Source organism: Tenrec ecaudatus, chromosome 15 (genome assembly GCF_050624435.1).
Source record: "Tenrec ecaudatus isolate mTenEca1 chromosome 15, mTenEca1.hap1, whole genome shotgun sequence".
Taxonomy (NCBI): domain Eukaryota; kingdom Metazoa; phylum Chordata; class Mammalia; order Afrosoricida; family Tenrecidae; genus Tenrec; species Tenrec ecaudatus.
Window position 1 is genome coordinate 110,931,452 of NC_134544.1, and position 15,170 is coordinate 110,946,621.

The window sequence follows — 15,170 nt, forward strand, 5'->3', positions numbered from 1 at the left end:
TCTGATTTTTTGAATTGGGTTATCTTTGAGGTGTTAGGTGGTATCTCATTGTTGTTTTATTTTGCATTTCTCTATGGCTTAAGATCGGGAACATTTTCTCATATGTTTATTGGCCATGTGGATTTCTGCCCTTGTGAAACTTCTGTTCAGGTCCTTTGCCCACCTCCCCAGTGGGGAATTAGTTTTCTTCCTTTTGGAAGCTTGCAGATCATTATAGATTTTAGTGATAAGGTGTTTGTCTGCGGTGTCATTGCTAAAGATGTTTTCCTAGTCCGTGGGCTCTTATGTGGGCTCTTGGTGAATTCATTCTATGTACACAGGGTCTTATCTTCAGTAGATCCCACTTGTCTATTTGTGACTCATCTGTATTTGTGGTTTGTGAAGGGTTTCAAGCTTGGTAAAAATAGAAGAACAAGCAAAGAGGAAGACCCTTGTGGCTGTTGGATTTTATGTCAGCTTGCACTTGTATAGGGATTGATGCCAGCCTGTCAATCAGGTCACGGCCTGATGGGCCCTCCTGGGGGTGAGGTCTTTTTATAAGAGAGACAAGGGATACCCCTCTCATCTCTCTTTCTGCCCTGCTGTCTTCTGCCGGCTGGAACTCTGCGCCTGCTCCAGGGGCAGCTCCATGGGGGCCACCTGACACTGAGACCTGGTGGCACCTGGCCATATTTCCACTGACCTTAGGTCCACGGGACCCTGCATCCCCTGCACTGTGATCCCACTTCACTTTTTGTGAGTCTGGCGAGAGCTCTGGTTAGCTAGCACCAGACCCATGGCTTTAAATCGCACTAAGCTGGAATGCCTTCTTGATATAAAGTTCCGTCTTCCTTTTTATATCCTCCACAGTTTTATTGGCGTATAATTCACAGAACATATAATTCAGTCGTTCAAGCACATCAAGAAGAGTTGTCCAATCATTACCACAATCAGATTTATGAGAGTAGACAGCTTCATCTGTCTCCCATGGAGGAGCTGGTGAGTTTGAACTGCTGACCTGTGGTTAGCAGCTGAGGGCACAGCCCACTGTACCACCAGGGCTCCTCGCAATCAGATTTAGAGCATTTTCTTCAGTCTTGTACTCACTGCATTATCTCCCCCCAACCCCCTCTGCCATGCCGGCAAGGAATCATTAATCCAGTTACTTTCTCTATAGACTTACTTAACCTGGATTTCATATACAGAAAATCATTGAAAAGCAAAAACAAAAAACCTTAAGATAAAAAAGCAAACCAGATACACACCACAATGAAAAAGAAAGCAGAAAATATTAAAAACCAGAAAAAAATTAAATGGATCATAATGAATCAAATGAAGGGGTGCTGAATTTTATCCTAACTGCATCGGCAACAATCCACTTTCCGATGCACTCTGCATGTTAACAAGGCTATCCACACCCCTGGTCCGTGGTTAGAGGGGATTCACTAGTAGCTTAATCCACATGTATTTCCCTTCACTTTTTTAAACAGCTTCAAAATGGGCCTAAAGTTGAAGAAAATGATAAGATAATGCATTTTGACCGAACTATGTCTGCCATGATGGACTTTACATGGTGTCTGTCTGCTGATAGGGTTATTCATAGCTCTCAACCAAGATTGGAGGGAATTCACCAGAGGCTTAGTCTATGAGTGGACCCTGCAAATGGATACCATTTCTTACATGAAGAATGAGGCAACAAGACTGGAAGAAGACGTATTAACCACCTGTGATCTGCAGATGACACAACCTTGCTTGGCAGCATTGAGGAAGAATTAAAGTATTTGCTGATGAGGATCAAGGATTGCAGCCTCCAGGGTGGATTACAACGCAATGTAAAGAAGACCCAAATCCTCACAACTGGACCAAGAGACAACAGTATGATAAAAGGAGAAAAGCTTGAAGTTGTCAAGGATTTTGTCTTTCTTGAACCCACAATCAATGCAGCCAAGAGATCCCAGAACGTGTTGCATTAGGTAAATCTGTTGCACAAGAGTACTGAAAAGCAAGGACGTTGCTTTCAGGACTAAGGTGCACCTGATCCAGTCCATGGTAAGTTTCATCACCTCATTATTCACATGAAAGCTGGACAGTGAATGAAAATGACCAAAGAAGAATGGATGCATTTGAATTGTGTGCTGGAGAAGAGTATTGAAAAGACCATAGACTGCTAAAAGGATAAGAGCATTGAAAGAATATTGGTCCTGGAGAAGAGTTTTGAAAATACCATAGACTGATCTGTCTTGGAAGAAGTATGGCCAGAGTGATCCTTAGAGGCAAGGTTGGCAAGGCTTCAACTTACATACTTTGGACATGTTGTAAGGAGAGACCAATCCCTGGAGAAGGACATCATGCTTGGTAAAGTGGAGGGGCAGTGAAAATGAGATAGGCCCTCAAGGAGATGGATGGACCCAGTGTCTGCAACAATGGGCTCAGACATAGGAACAATTGTGAGGGTGACACAGGGCCAGGCAGTCTTTCTTTCTATTGTACATAGGGTCGCTGTGGGTTGGAATCGACTCGTTGGTACTTAACAACAATAACAACAAGGTCTGTAGAAGAAGTCCTGGTAGTGTAGCATGTTACATATCAGGCTGCTAACTGCAAGGTCAGCAGTTCAAACCCACTTGTTGCTGTGTAGGTGAAAGATGAGATTTCCTACTCCCATAAAGGGTTTTAATCTCAGAAACCAATAGGGGCAGTCCTATCCCATCCTATAGGGTCACTGTGAGTCAGAGTTGACTCGGTAGCTGTAAATTTGGTGCTTCGGAGAACTGCAGAATCTCTAATACATATATACAAAAAAGAAAAGAAACAGCCCGTTGCCCCCCAGTCAATTCCAACCCTACAGAACAGAGATCTGCCCCATCGGGTTTCCAAGACTAAGTCTTTACAGAAACCAACAACCACATCTTCCCACCCCAGAACAGCTATTGGCTTCAAATCACTGAGCTTTCAGCAGTTGAGCACTGCACCACCTCCATCTACAACCATACGTTACCATGTCGTGAGTGAAGGTGTTCAGGCGAGGACAGGTTCGAAATTTCAAACACCACGGATACCTTACTCTTGTTTCTCCCGAGAGTCGATGCAAGGAATCATGGCGGTGCTGGGCCATGTCTCGCTTCTCTGAGCGTGCCCTAAGAAGTCGAAAGGCTTTCTGCGGAGAAGAAGAACATCTGTGGCTCTCTCCGTGGCAGTGCTTCCATGGAGCTGCAGATGGATTCGGGAGTTAGTCTGCGTGACACAGTTACACATTTTAAACAACAAAAGCCACTGAAAATGGATTGATCTTGACACTGTAATTTTTTCTAGTGCAGTTTGTCATACATCCTGGGCACTTAGCAGCTGCATGTAAATATTTGCAAACCTTCTGCCAAGGTTGATACTTCCCTGAACAAAAAGCATTTGGCTTGCAGAAAGGGAATGTGGAATCAGACAGACCATTGCTGGTTTTTAGTGCACCTTTCTGTCCTGGTGCATCTGAAACCTCCTCATGGAGGGATGCTGCGGGGAACTAAATTGTGTCTCCTTCAATAGGTGCTAGAGTTTTCCCTGTAGCTTGCATGTAGTCAGTTTTTGAAGTATTACATGTGCGTATTAAAATATCTTACTCTATAATAAAAATATAAAGGTGCTCCCTCAATTTAATTCAGAAACACAGTTAGCAAATTCTAATATTTAGTTTTTCCACATTCACATCCATCCCTTAAGGTCAATAGGAAGAGTAAGGATAAATTGATTATCCAACTTTAGTCTTCATAGGTACAGCAGCATTTATTTATTTTATTTCCTTTTTTTATTATTTAAACAATTTATTAGGGGCTCATACAACTCTTATCACAGTTCATACATATACATACATCAATTGTATAAAGCACATCTGTACATTCTTTTCCCTAATCATTTTTTCTCCTCTTTTCTTTTTTTACATTTTATTAGGGACTCATAGAACTCTTATCACAATCCATACATATACATACATCAATTGTATAAAGCACATCCATACATTCCCTGCCCCAATCATTCTCAAAGCATTTGCTCTCCACTTAAGCCCTTTGCATCAGGTCCTCTATTTTTTTCCCCTCCCTCCCCTCTGCATTTATTTATTTTCATAATATAAATGTAAATAAGATACCAAAGAAACTAAACTTGAATGAATTTTAGGGAAAGTTAATATATCTGAATTAATCTGTTTGCTCATGAAAAATAGCAAACACTTGATGTTACCATTTTATTTTCCATATGTAAACCATATTTTTCTTCTATCACTTTTCTATCTTGAAACACACTGGAAATTAACCATCTAATATCTGCTAATTTTTAAAAATGTATTTTTAACAATTTTATTGGGACTTCATCCACATGTCATGTAATTTAATAGTTCAATCATATCAAGAATAATTTTACAATCATTACCACAATCAAATATAGAACAATTTCATCTTCCTCATACTCGTTGTTATTCATGTAATTTTTTTTTAATTGTGGCAGAAATATACATGATAACACATTCTCTAATTCAATAACTTCTACATGTATAATTCAGTGCCACTGATTAGATTCTTCATGTTATATAACCATTATTGATTTCCTTTTCCAAATCATTCCACACCATTAGCATACAAGGTCTAGCTGTGGCAAAACTAGAGAGGAACATCCGACAATTTATAGAAACAAAGTATAAAGTAAACACATGTGCTCTATAGAGTCTAGTAACAGGGATAAACCAAGTCAAACTCACTGCCATCGAGGCAATGCTGACTCGTAGCGGCCCACTGTGGGTTCCCGAGACTGGAACTGTTGACACGAGTAGAAACCAGCAACAGGGTTAACAGTTAAGCTGTTTTATATAATCAGCGTATTAATTTGATTTTCATTTGTGACTTCTGTTTCATTAGGACCACACACAGAGGGTTGGTTGCCCAGGGATTTTTTTTTGACAGATTGGAAACCAATGATGTGGCCCATTTCCACAAAGTATGAGCAATCCAAGCACCTCAGGATTTGGAGCCAGGATGACCATGGTGAAATAGTCCATGGACTTCTGGTCGCATCCATACCGCCTCTTTCTGGTTCCTTTCCATGTTCTTCCCTAAGCTGTGTCACAGCAAAGTCAAAAGACCAACGACTGATTTAAGCAGCAATGACACCTGCAAACAGTAGACTGACAGTGATTATGAGCACAGAGTTATGACTCCTTTCTGGAGTGATGGTTGTAGCAACACACCTGCCCATTTGACATGCATGTTTCAGGTGTAGAGGTGGCTTTAGGCAGTTTCTGAAGGTGGTAATTGTGGGCAGTGGCTCTCCTTGAATGAGCCTGGTATGGAGAGCTTCAAAAGAAGAAACAGGCTTCAATAAAGCCCGATTCGAAAAAAATTTAAAAAAAAGAAAGAAAAAACAGACAGAAAACAAGATCTCTACAGGTCTACTTAGATAAGATGGGCGGGATAAACAATCTGGAGGAGAAAACAAGGGCACCAATGGTTCCAGAAGGGACATGGGAGAGGGGAAGGCAGGGGGGAAAGGTGTTAACAAACCCAGGGACAAGGGAACAACAATGATCCAAAATCGATGGCGGGGAGAATGTAGGAGGCCTGGTAGGGGCTTGATCCAGGGCAATGTAACCGAGAGGAATTACTGAAACCCAAATGAAGACTGAGCATGATAGTGGGACAAGAGGAAAGTCAAAGGAACTAGAGGAAAGAACTGGAAGCAAAGGGCATTTATAGAGGTCTAAATACAGGTATGTACATATGTAAATATATCTATAGATAACATTGGGGAAATAGATCTATGTACAAATATTTATAGGTTTAGTATTAAGGTAGCACATGGACACTGGGCCTCTACTCAAGTACTCCCTCGACACAAGAACACTTTGTTCTATTAAACTGACATTCCATGAAGCTCACCTTCCCGACATGATCACTGAAGACAAAGCGGGTGCATAAGCAAATGTGGTGAAGAAAGCTGATGGTGCCTGGCTATCAAAAGATATAGTGTCTGGGGTCTTAAAGGCTAGAAGATAAACAAGTGGCCATCTAGCTCAGAAGTAACAAAGCCCACATGGAAGAAGTACACCAGCCTGCGTGATCACGAGGTGTCAATAGGATCAGGTATCAGGCATCAAAGAACAAAAAATCACATCATTGTGAGTGAGGGGGAGTGTGGAGTGGAGACCCAAAGCCTATCTGTAGGCAACTGGACATCCCCTTACAGAAGGGTCACGGGGAGGAGATGCGCCAGTCAGGGTGCAGTATGGCACCAATGAAACATACAACTTTCCTATAGTTCTTTAATGTTTTCTTCCCTCCCCACCCCCATCATGATCCCATTTCTACCTTACAAATCTTGCTAGATGAGAGGATGTACACTGGTACAGATAAAAGCTGGAAACACAGGGAATCCAAGACAGATAAGCCCCTCAGGACCAATAATGAGAGTATTAATACCAGGAGGGGAAGGGGAAGGTGGGGTACAAAGGGGAAACCAATCACAATGATCTACATAGAACATCCTTCCAGGGGGAAGGACAACAGAAAAGTGGGTAAAGGGAGACACCAGTCAGTGTAAGACATGACAAAATTACTTTATAAATTATTGAGAGTTAGCCCCCAATAAAATGATTTTTTAAAAAAACACTGAAAAAATTATTGAGGATTCATGAGGGAGGGAGGGTTGGGTAGGGGATAAAATAAGGAGCTGATACCAATTGCTTAAGTGGAGAGTAAATGTTTACAGAATGATGATGGCAACAAATGTACAAATGTGCTTCACACAATGGGTGTATGTATGGATTGTGATAAGCGTTGTATGAGCCCCCAATAAAATGATTTTTTTTTAAAAGAAAGGTAAAGTAAATCATGGCAGAAGGGCCTTTGGAGATATATATATATATATTATATATATATATTATATATATATATAAAACAAACAAGACCAAAGGACTTTCAGGCATGAATGTAGAGAAAAACACACAAGATCAAAATGTCAAGTTGTGCAAATCCTGAGATCAGACTAGCTCAAACCAGGTCACATTTTCAGCATAGCTAAGTAAAAGCCTCAGTTCTCAATAATCTGGAAGCTCCCAATGGAATACTGAGGATGGATATGTTCAGTCTCTGAGTATAGGCGAATCCCGTCAAAGCCTAGGATAGTTGAAGCCTGGGACCCTCAGATAAAGGAAAATAAGACGCATGCTGGCGAGAAATATAAGCTGATTCTGTCTCAGAGGGTATGGGAGGGCTCTGCCATCCAGGAGGCCCAACTGGGATCTTGTGCATGTTCAAGCTCAAGGATGTTCGGGTCTTTCTCACCTATTAAGTGGGTTCCCTGCAGGGGGTTGGCTCAATTATCTTTGTGTAAATTCAATTATTTCAATACAGGATAGCTTTCATAGCTAGAGCAGGGGTTTTCCAGTAAAAGTTCCACAGTAGAAAGTACGCCACACATGGACACCAGATTTCATCCTGAAGTGAACCCACATCCAATGACGGGAGAATCGAAAATCATAATCTGGTCAACAGCCATGGGGCCAATATGTGGGCTGACTGATTGAGCCTGTATATTTTAGCCTTCATGTCTGCCCATTTCTTTGCCTGCAATGACAATCCAGTCCCTTGCTATTGTGATTGAGTAACAGTATTTGCAATATTTGATCACGAGAGAGCAGGAAGTAAGAGCCCATCCATGATGCTTGGATTGATGCGGTAACATCATGACCAGGATGATTCTGTATGGCATAACAAAAGCCTGAACCCCCAGGGAAGTCTGGGCCACTGTAAGTCTGGCATTTTTAGCTACCCAACTACCAAGACCAGACAGACTCTGCCATCACCAGCCCATTAACTCAAGTCAGGAGAAGGCTGTTTTCAAAGAGCTCTACCACAAACACAGACACATTTGAACTCTGCAGGTAGAGAATGGCCAAGGGTTCATGAGGGAGGGGGTAATGGAGAGGAAGGGGAAAAATGAGGACCTGATGCCAGGGGCTTAGGTGGAGAGCAAATGCTTTGAGAATGATGACGGCAATGAATGTGCAAATGTGCTTTACACAATGGATGTATGTATGGATTGTGGTAAGAGTTGTATGAGCCCTTAATAAAATGATTAAAATATATAAAAAATAACTGAGACAATAATTGTTTTATAGCCTCTGATATTTGTGCCAGAGCAGCACTACAAAACGAAGGTAGAGGCTCAGGACTCATCCCTGCCATGGGAGTTTTGGTCAGCCAGCTGTCAGTATGGGAAAGGCTACTCTCCCTAGGTGGGCACAGCTCAGAACAACTTTTCAAATGTTTTAGCCCATGACCCAGAGAAGTATATATTTTATTTTATGAATCCAAGAAACAGAAAACAGGACAATAGCTACCTTTACTGCATAGGATGCCCTGCTGGTCTCTATCCCATCCCTTTAAGGAAGAAAGCAGGGCACTACACTGATTTCACAACCCATGAATGGCCACTTGAAAACCACAGTCTTGCAGGGTGGGCTTCAGCCTCTCCATCTCATAGACATTGAGGACAAGGATGAGGGATCCTCGCCATGGCTGAACACATTTAGGTCACAGGAAAATGTAGCCTTTTCTAGAATATGAACAGGGAGGCTCAAAGGCGAGGCCTGTGCTTCTTTATCTAAAATCAGCTACTGAAATCTGGAAGGTTCACATCACAGTCAGATTTTATGTCAGTGGGATGGTACCTGGGTGGAGTCGAACCAGGCCTCTTCATGCCTCCAGCAACATGTAGGCTTTTGACTTCTTCCTGCGGAGACTTCCCGGAGACTGGGTCTGCCTCCAATATGGGGGCTGGCAGACCCGGAGAGTTTTATGCACTCTGCCATGTTGCCACTGACCTTGAGTCCATGACACTCTGCACCCATCGGCCTGTGAACTCCCTGCATCTAGACACACCTTTCTGTGTTATCAGTGTTCCAATATGTGGATCTAAAGAGGGCTTAGACCCATGGAACTTAAATTGGACTGGGCTGGGGTGCTTTCTCCATATAAAATTACCTTTCAATATAAAATGCTTTCGTATACATACATGCGTGTCCTTGGTTTTGTTTCTGTAGACAACCCAGCCTAACCCCGATTTTAAAAAAATTCATTTTATTGAGGGCTCACATAGCTCTTATCGCAATCCACACATACATCCATGGTGTCAAGTACATTTGTACATATGTTGCCATCTCATTTTCAAAACATTTTCTTTCTGCTTGAGCCCTTGGAATCAGCTCCTCATTCCACCCCCCTTACCCAGCCCTCCCTCCCTCATGAACCCTTGATAATTTATAAAGTATTTTTTTCATGTCTTACACCGACTGCTGCCTCCCTTTACCCACTTTTCTGTTGTCCGTCCCCCTGGGAGGGGGTTAAACATAGATCACTGTGATCAGTTCCCCCTTTCTCCCCTCACCTTCCACTTCCCCTCCTGGTATCGCTACTCTCATTATTGGTCCTGAGGGGTTAATCTGTCTTGGATTCCCTGTGTTTCCAGCTCTTATCTATACTAGTGTACATGATCCGGTCTAATCGAATTTTTAAGGTAGAATTGAGATCATGATAGTTGGGGGTGGAGTGGGGGAGAAGCATTAAAGAACTAGAGGAAAGTTGTGTGTTTCATCAGTGCTACACTGCACCCTGACTGGCTCGTCTCTTCCTTGTGATCCTTCTGTTAGGGGGTGTCCAGTTGTCTACAGGTGGGCTTTCGGTCTCCACTCCATACTCCCCCCGCCCATTCACGTCGATATGATTTATTGTTCTGGGTCTTTGATGCCTGCCTGATACCATCGACACCTCTCGGTCACATATGGTGTGCTTCTTCCATGTGGGCTTTGTTGCTTCTGAACTAGATGGCCGCTTGTTTATATTCAAGCCTTTAAGATCCCAGATGCCAGGCACCATCAGCTTTCTTCACAACATCTGCGGCACCCGCTTTGTCTTCAGTAATTGTGTTGGGAAGGTGAGCATCATGGAATGACAATTTAAGAGAAAAAAGTGTTCTCACATTGAGGGAGTACTTGAGTAGAGGCCCAATGTCTGTCTGTTACCTTAATAGTTTATATATAAATATACATTTATATACATCTACTTCCCTATCACTATCTATAAACATATTTACATATGTACATGCCTGTATTTGCACCTCTATAAATGTCCTTTGCCTCCTAATTCTTTCCTCTATTTCCTTTTACTTTCTTCTTGTCCCACTATCATGTTTGGCCTTCATTCAGGTTTGTCATTCCTCTTGGCTACATTGTCCTTGATCAAGCCCCATCAGGCATCCTACACCATCCTTGCCATCAATTTCAGATCACTTGTTGTTCCCTTATCCTTGGGTTTGACAACCCTTTTCCTTCCCCTCACCTCCCCCTCTCTTTTGCTCCTGATCAGAAGCATCCCCCTCCCTGAGTTGCAGCTTCAGTGCTGTCCTCTGAAGTGCATTCTTCTGTGGGAAGATGGTCCATGTAGTTGGGATTGGGGCAGACCCCAAAGACCTCTCTGTTGGTTTGCTGCTTCATGCTGGTATATTGCATTCACATCTTGGCACATTAGGTTGAAGTCTGGTCCCTTTTTCCCTGTGAAGATATAAACAATACCTTCCCCTTGGGGGCGGGTTAGAGCACTGTTCCCCTGCTACCCATGTATTTTTCCCCCCTTCTTTTAAGTTGACTGCCATATGTATCCCTAGATTGAGTCTGGACCCTTCCATATTACCTGGACCTCACCCCAGGAATGTATGTGTATAGATTTACCCCTATGCCCCTTTTGCATTATTTTAAGCTTACCTCAGTGGACTCATCCTAACCCAATCTTAACTATGATCTTCCATAAGGAGGAGGCCACTTTTGACTGCTGTAGGTCCATGGAATATTAAGAGTCTGGAGTTATGTTAGACAGGGTTCTCTATAGAAACAAAACCAGAACGTTAATAATTATATGTATATATATATATATATATATATTTATATAGATAGATGACATAAGAAATAATCAGTTAATTAATCTATAAAGCAGTACAAATGGCTCAGTGCAACTCACTCCTGTGAGACAGTTGTGAGACACTGGCAGTCCTTCAAGTCTTGAGGCTGCCAGGTAAGTCCTCTGTAGAGCAATTCAGGCTATCCAGGCACAGGCAGCAAACAGCAAGGCAGATCGCCAACAGTCAGCCAGAGGACAGATGCCAACAGTCCCCAGCTCAAGAACTGTAAATAATGTGGCGAAGCAGGTCTTGAAGGAACCTCAAGTTACAGTGACATAGTCCACAGGTTAGGTGTCCCACAGGTAGTGTAGCTTGCAAATTGAGGCACCGAACAAGCAAGGCAGCCACACACTGGTCTGATGATCAAAGAGCAAGGGACACGAAAGGTGAGGCTCGCCGAGCCATTTCTCTCTCTGCCCTCCAATTCCATGTGTTCATTGGCCATATTGGCACAATAAATGTTAACTATCTCAGGAATCTTTATAAAGTTGACTCACGTCTAAAATTGCGTCATATCTGTGTTTAAGTAAAGTCTCTGTCCTATTGGGTTTCTGTGAGTCAGAATTGGTTTGATGACTGTGAGCTTCATCAACTATGAGAAAGACATTTTCATTAGTTAAAGCCATCCACGGTGGCATTTCTCTGATAGCAGCAGAGGGTAACCAAGGCACTGTTCAAAGTGACTGATGCATATTACTCCCATTAACTTGGAGAAACAACATGGCAGACGTGAGACTTTTCTATCCCTATGCATGGTGAGGAGAGGGCCATGGGAGTAGGATGCTTCCAGGGCATTTGGGTAAACCATCTGTATTTGTCTAATAAAATGAAAAAGTAACAGAATTCTGTCAACATGCTAAAAAAATCTTTGCTTATATATTCATAATTTCTAGTTTTAACTATTCCAAAGAGACCATAATGCTCCGGCAGGAAGTAATTTAGAAACTTATACGGCCCAGACTGCGATCTGCGCAGCAAAGAGAGCAACTGAGTCAGTGATGAACATTCTGGGCTCTTCAGCTTCCAAATCTCATTGTGACCTTCTGTGTTAGTCTGAGTTGACTAGAGAAACAAATCTAGGGACACTCATGTTTATGCCAGAGAGAACTTTCTATCAAAGAGTAATCGTGTATTAAGAAAACAGCCCAGTCCAGATCAAGTCCACAAGTCCAATATTAGCCTATATGTCCAATACCAGTGTGTAAATTCCTCTTCAGACTCATGCAATACAAGTGCAGGAAGACCAGAGGCCAGTGCATTGAAAGCCTTGTGAATCCAGTGGTGGTGGACGCATCTTAATGCTGGCGTGGGTCCCCACGTGCCTCCTCCAGCTCCAGGGCTCTGGCTGCCACCCACCTGGTGGGTGTTACATTGTGACTCGATTGACAGGCTAGCCTCCATCCCTACCTTCTATTTATCAAGTCGACATGAAATTATGTAACTACCACACCCTTTTTTGGTGTCTATCCTTGTAAAGGCAGTGACGATGAAGTTATAGTTGATAGCCCTTCATGCTGTATTAGGTGTTCCCAGGTGGCACAAACAGCTAGAAGCACATTACTGCTAGAAGGTCGGTGATTCAAATACACCTGGATGCACCCTGGGAAAAAGGTCTGATCTGCTTCCAAAGGGTCACAGCCTGGAAAACTGTATGGCTCCTGTTTACACTGGGATGGCCATGAGTGCTAACTGGCTTACAGCAACTGTTTTGGTTCTTATGCTTTACTGTGATCCTCTGGGTGGTGAAAATAGGTACACAGTGAAATGAAATGTTGAACTGACCAATCAAACCATTGGTTGGGATTTAAAGAGAAGAAAGGTCACAACCTGTTACCTCCATGGAATGTAGTTCTACTCTGCTCACATTGGTTGGCCAGGAGTCAGAATTGACTGGATGGAAGAGTTTCCCTCATTTCTAGTGATGCTTTCCCTGTGCCTACAGAGTTGAAGAGTATCAAGAACTGTAACACATCACAAACATCAAGAATCTACTGCAGGTTAGAGCTGAGCCTTATCACTCGGAGCCAGGGTGCACACGTGACGGCCCCCCTTGGGACACCATTCACAGATGCTGCCTGGAAGTGGGCCCCTTGCAGATGTGTGCCACGGCAGCAGCACTCCGAAAACACGGTTACATCTTAATGTTTACAAGGGAAGCATCCAAGAATCACTGGTTTGTCCTCTACGTTCTTGTTCACACTTGACTTAATCCACAGCACTGTGCGTTTTTCAGTGAGCACAGTTGTGGGGTAGGGGTGTTCTTTAATTAAAGCCAAAGAGCTTAGCTCTGGCTCATCAGCTCCTGTTTGCAAGACTGAAGGGAAATGTGAGATTTAGATTCATCACTGGTAAATCAGAAATGATGGCAAACCTTACCCCCTAGCAAATGTCATTTGCAGTCATACTAGGAGGCCATTTGTGTACAGCTCCCCTCCTTCAAGGTTCAGCTCTGAGGTTTAGTGTTGGGGATGGCCCATGGCAGGATCAGAAAGATGGAGGTTGCAACACAGTGGTTTATGCAAAGTAGTTCATGCAGAAAGTGGGGTGTACCCAATCTCTTTGACTCGCTCCAAGACCAAGAGTGGGTAGGACCCTTGAACTTTGGAGTCTATCCAGAATTCCTTTTACTTGCTTCTAAATGTTTTTTTAAACTACCATATATAGCCATTAAATAATTTCTTGGAATAGAGGAAAGAACTAGGAGGCAAAGGGCATTTATAGAGATCTAAATACAGGCATATGCAGGTGTAAATATATTTACATATGATGAGGGGGAAATGGATTAATGTACATATATTTATAGGTTTAGTATTAAGGAAACAGATGGACAGTGGGCCCCTACTCAAGTACTCCCTCAACACAAGAACACTTTGTTCTAGCAATTAGGCAGTCTGAGGTGCTCACCTTCCTGGCACAATCGCTGAAGACAACGGGTGCACAAGCAAAGCTGGTGAAGAAAGCTGATGGTGCCCGTCTATCAAAAGATATAGCATCTGGGGTCTCAAAGGTCTGAAGATAAACAAGCGGCCATCCAGTTGAGAAACAACAAAGCCCACATGGAAGAAGCACACCAGCCTGTGAGATCACAGGGCATCAAAGAGATCAGGGATCAGGCATCAAAGACAAAAAAAAAAAAATCATAGCATTGTGAATGAGGGGGAGTGTGGAGTGGGGACCCAGGACCTGTCTGTGGGCAATTGGTCATCCCCTTCAGAAGGGCTGCTGGGAGGGGATGAGCCAGTCAGAGTGCAGTGTAGCAATGATGAAACATACAACTTTCCTCTAATTCTTGAATGCTTCCTCCCCACGCACTATCATGATCCCAATTCTACCCTACAAATTTGGCTGGACCAGAGGATGTACACTGGTACAGATTGAAACTGGAAACACAGGGAATCTAGGACAGATGAACCCCTCAGGACCAGTGGTGAGAGTGGAGATACCGGGAGGGTGGAGGGAAGGTGAGGGAGAAAGGGGGAACAGATTACAAGGATCTACATATAATCTCCTCTCAGGGGGATGGGCAGCAGAGAAGTGAGTGAAGGGAGACCTTGGGCGGTGTAAGATATGACAACATAATAATAGTTTATAAATTATCAAGGGTTCATGGGGGAGTAGGGAGAAGGGAGGGAGGGAAAAAATGAGCTGATACCAAGGGCTCAAGTAGAAAGCAAATGCTTTGAGAGTGATAAGGGAAACAAATGTACAAAAATGCTTGACACAATGGATGGATGTGTGGATTGTGATAACAGTTGTATGAGTGCCCAATAAAATGATTTTTTAAAATTAATTAAAATAATAATAATTTCTTGGGTCCAAATTCTTACGTTACAGCGCTCCTTTGATATATGCAGTCTTATAGACAAGCCTTATATCCAGAACATAAAACCCAAACAAACTCCCGACGCTCTCATTTCACTTATTAACTAAAAACTGAGCTATCAAGGTATAATTCCAACGATTAACAAAATGAAGATGACAGGGCCTCCCTAGCGCACATTTGGAGCATCTTTTCACAACTATGATGGATACTACAAGGCACAATCCTCAGGAGTACATGAAAGGGGGAACAGAATAGCTTGTACAGTTACATCTCATACTTCGGTTAAAAGAAATAATACTGACATTTTAAATCTACCCAGTACATTTTAACCATTCTTCTCAATAGGCATCAGTAGCCCCTTCAGTCCAGTTTCCCTGTA

At 42.8% G+C, this 15,170-nt stretch overlaps 1 pseudogene; it reads right to left on the bottom strand.

The window, feature by feature from the left end:
• Nucleotides 1–3,039: 3,039 nt before the first annotated feature.
• On the bottom strand, nt 3,040–7,512 carry LOC142427683 (ferroportin-like; annotated as a pseudogene).
• Between the last annotated feature and the right edge of the window lie 7,658 nt (nt 7,513–15,170).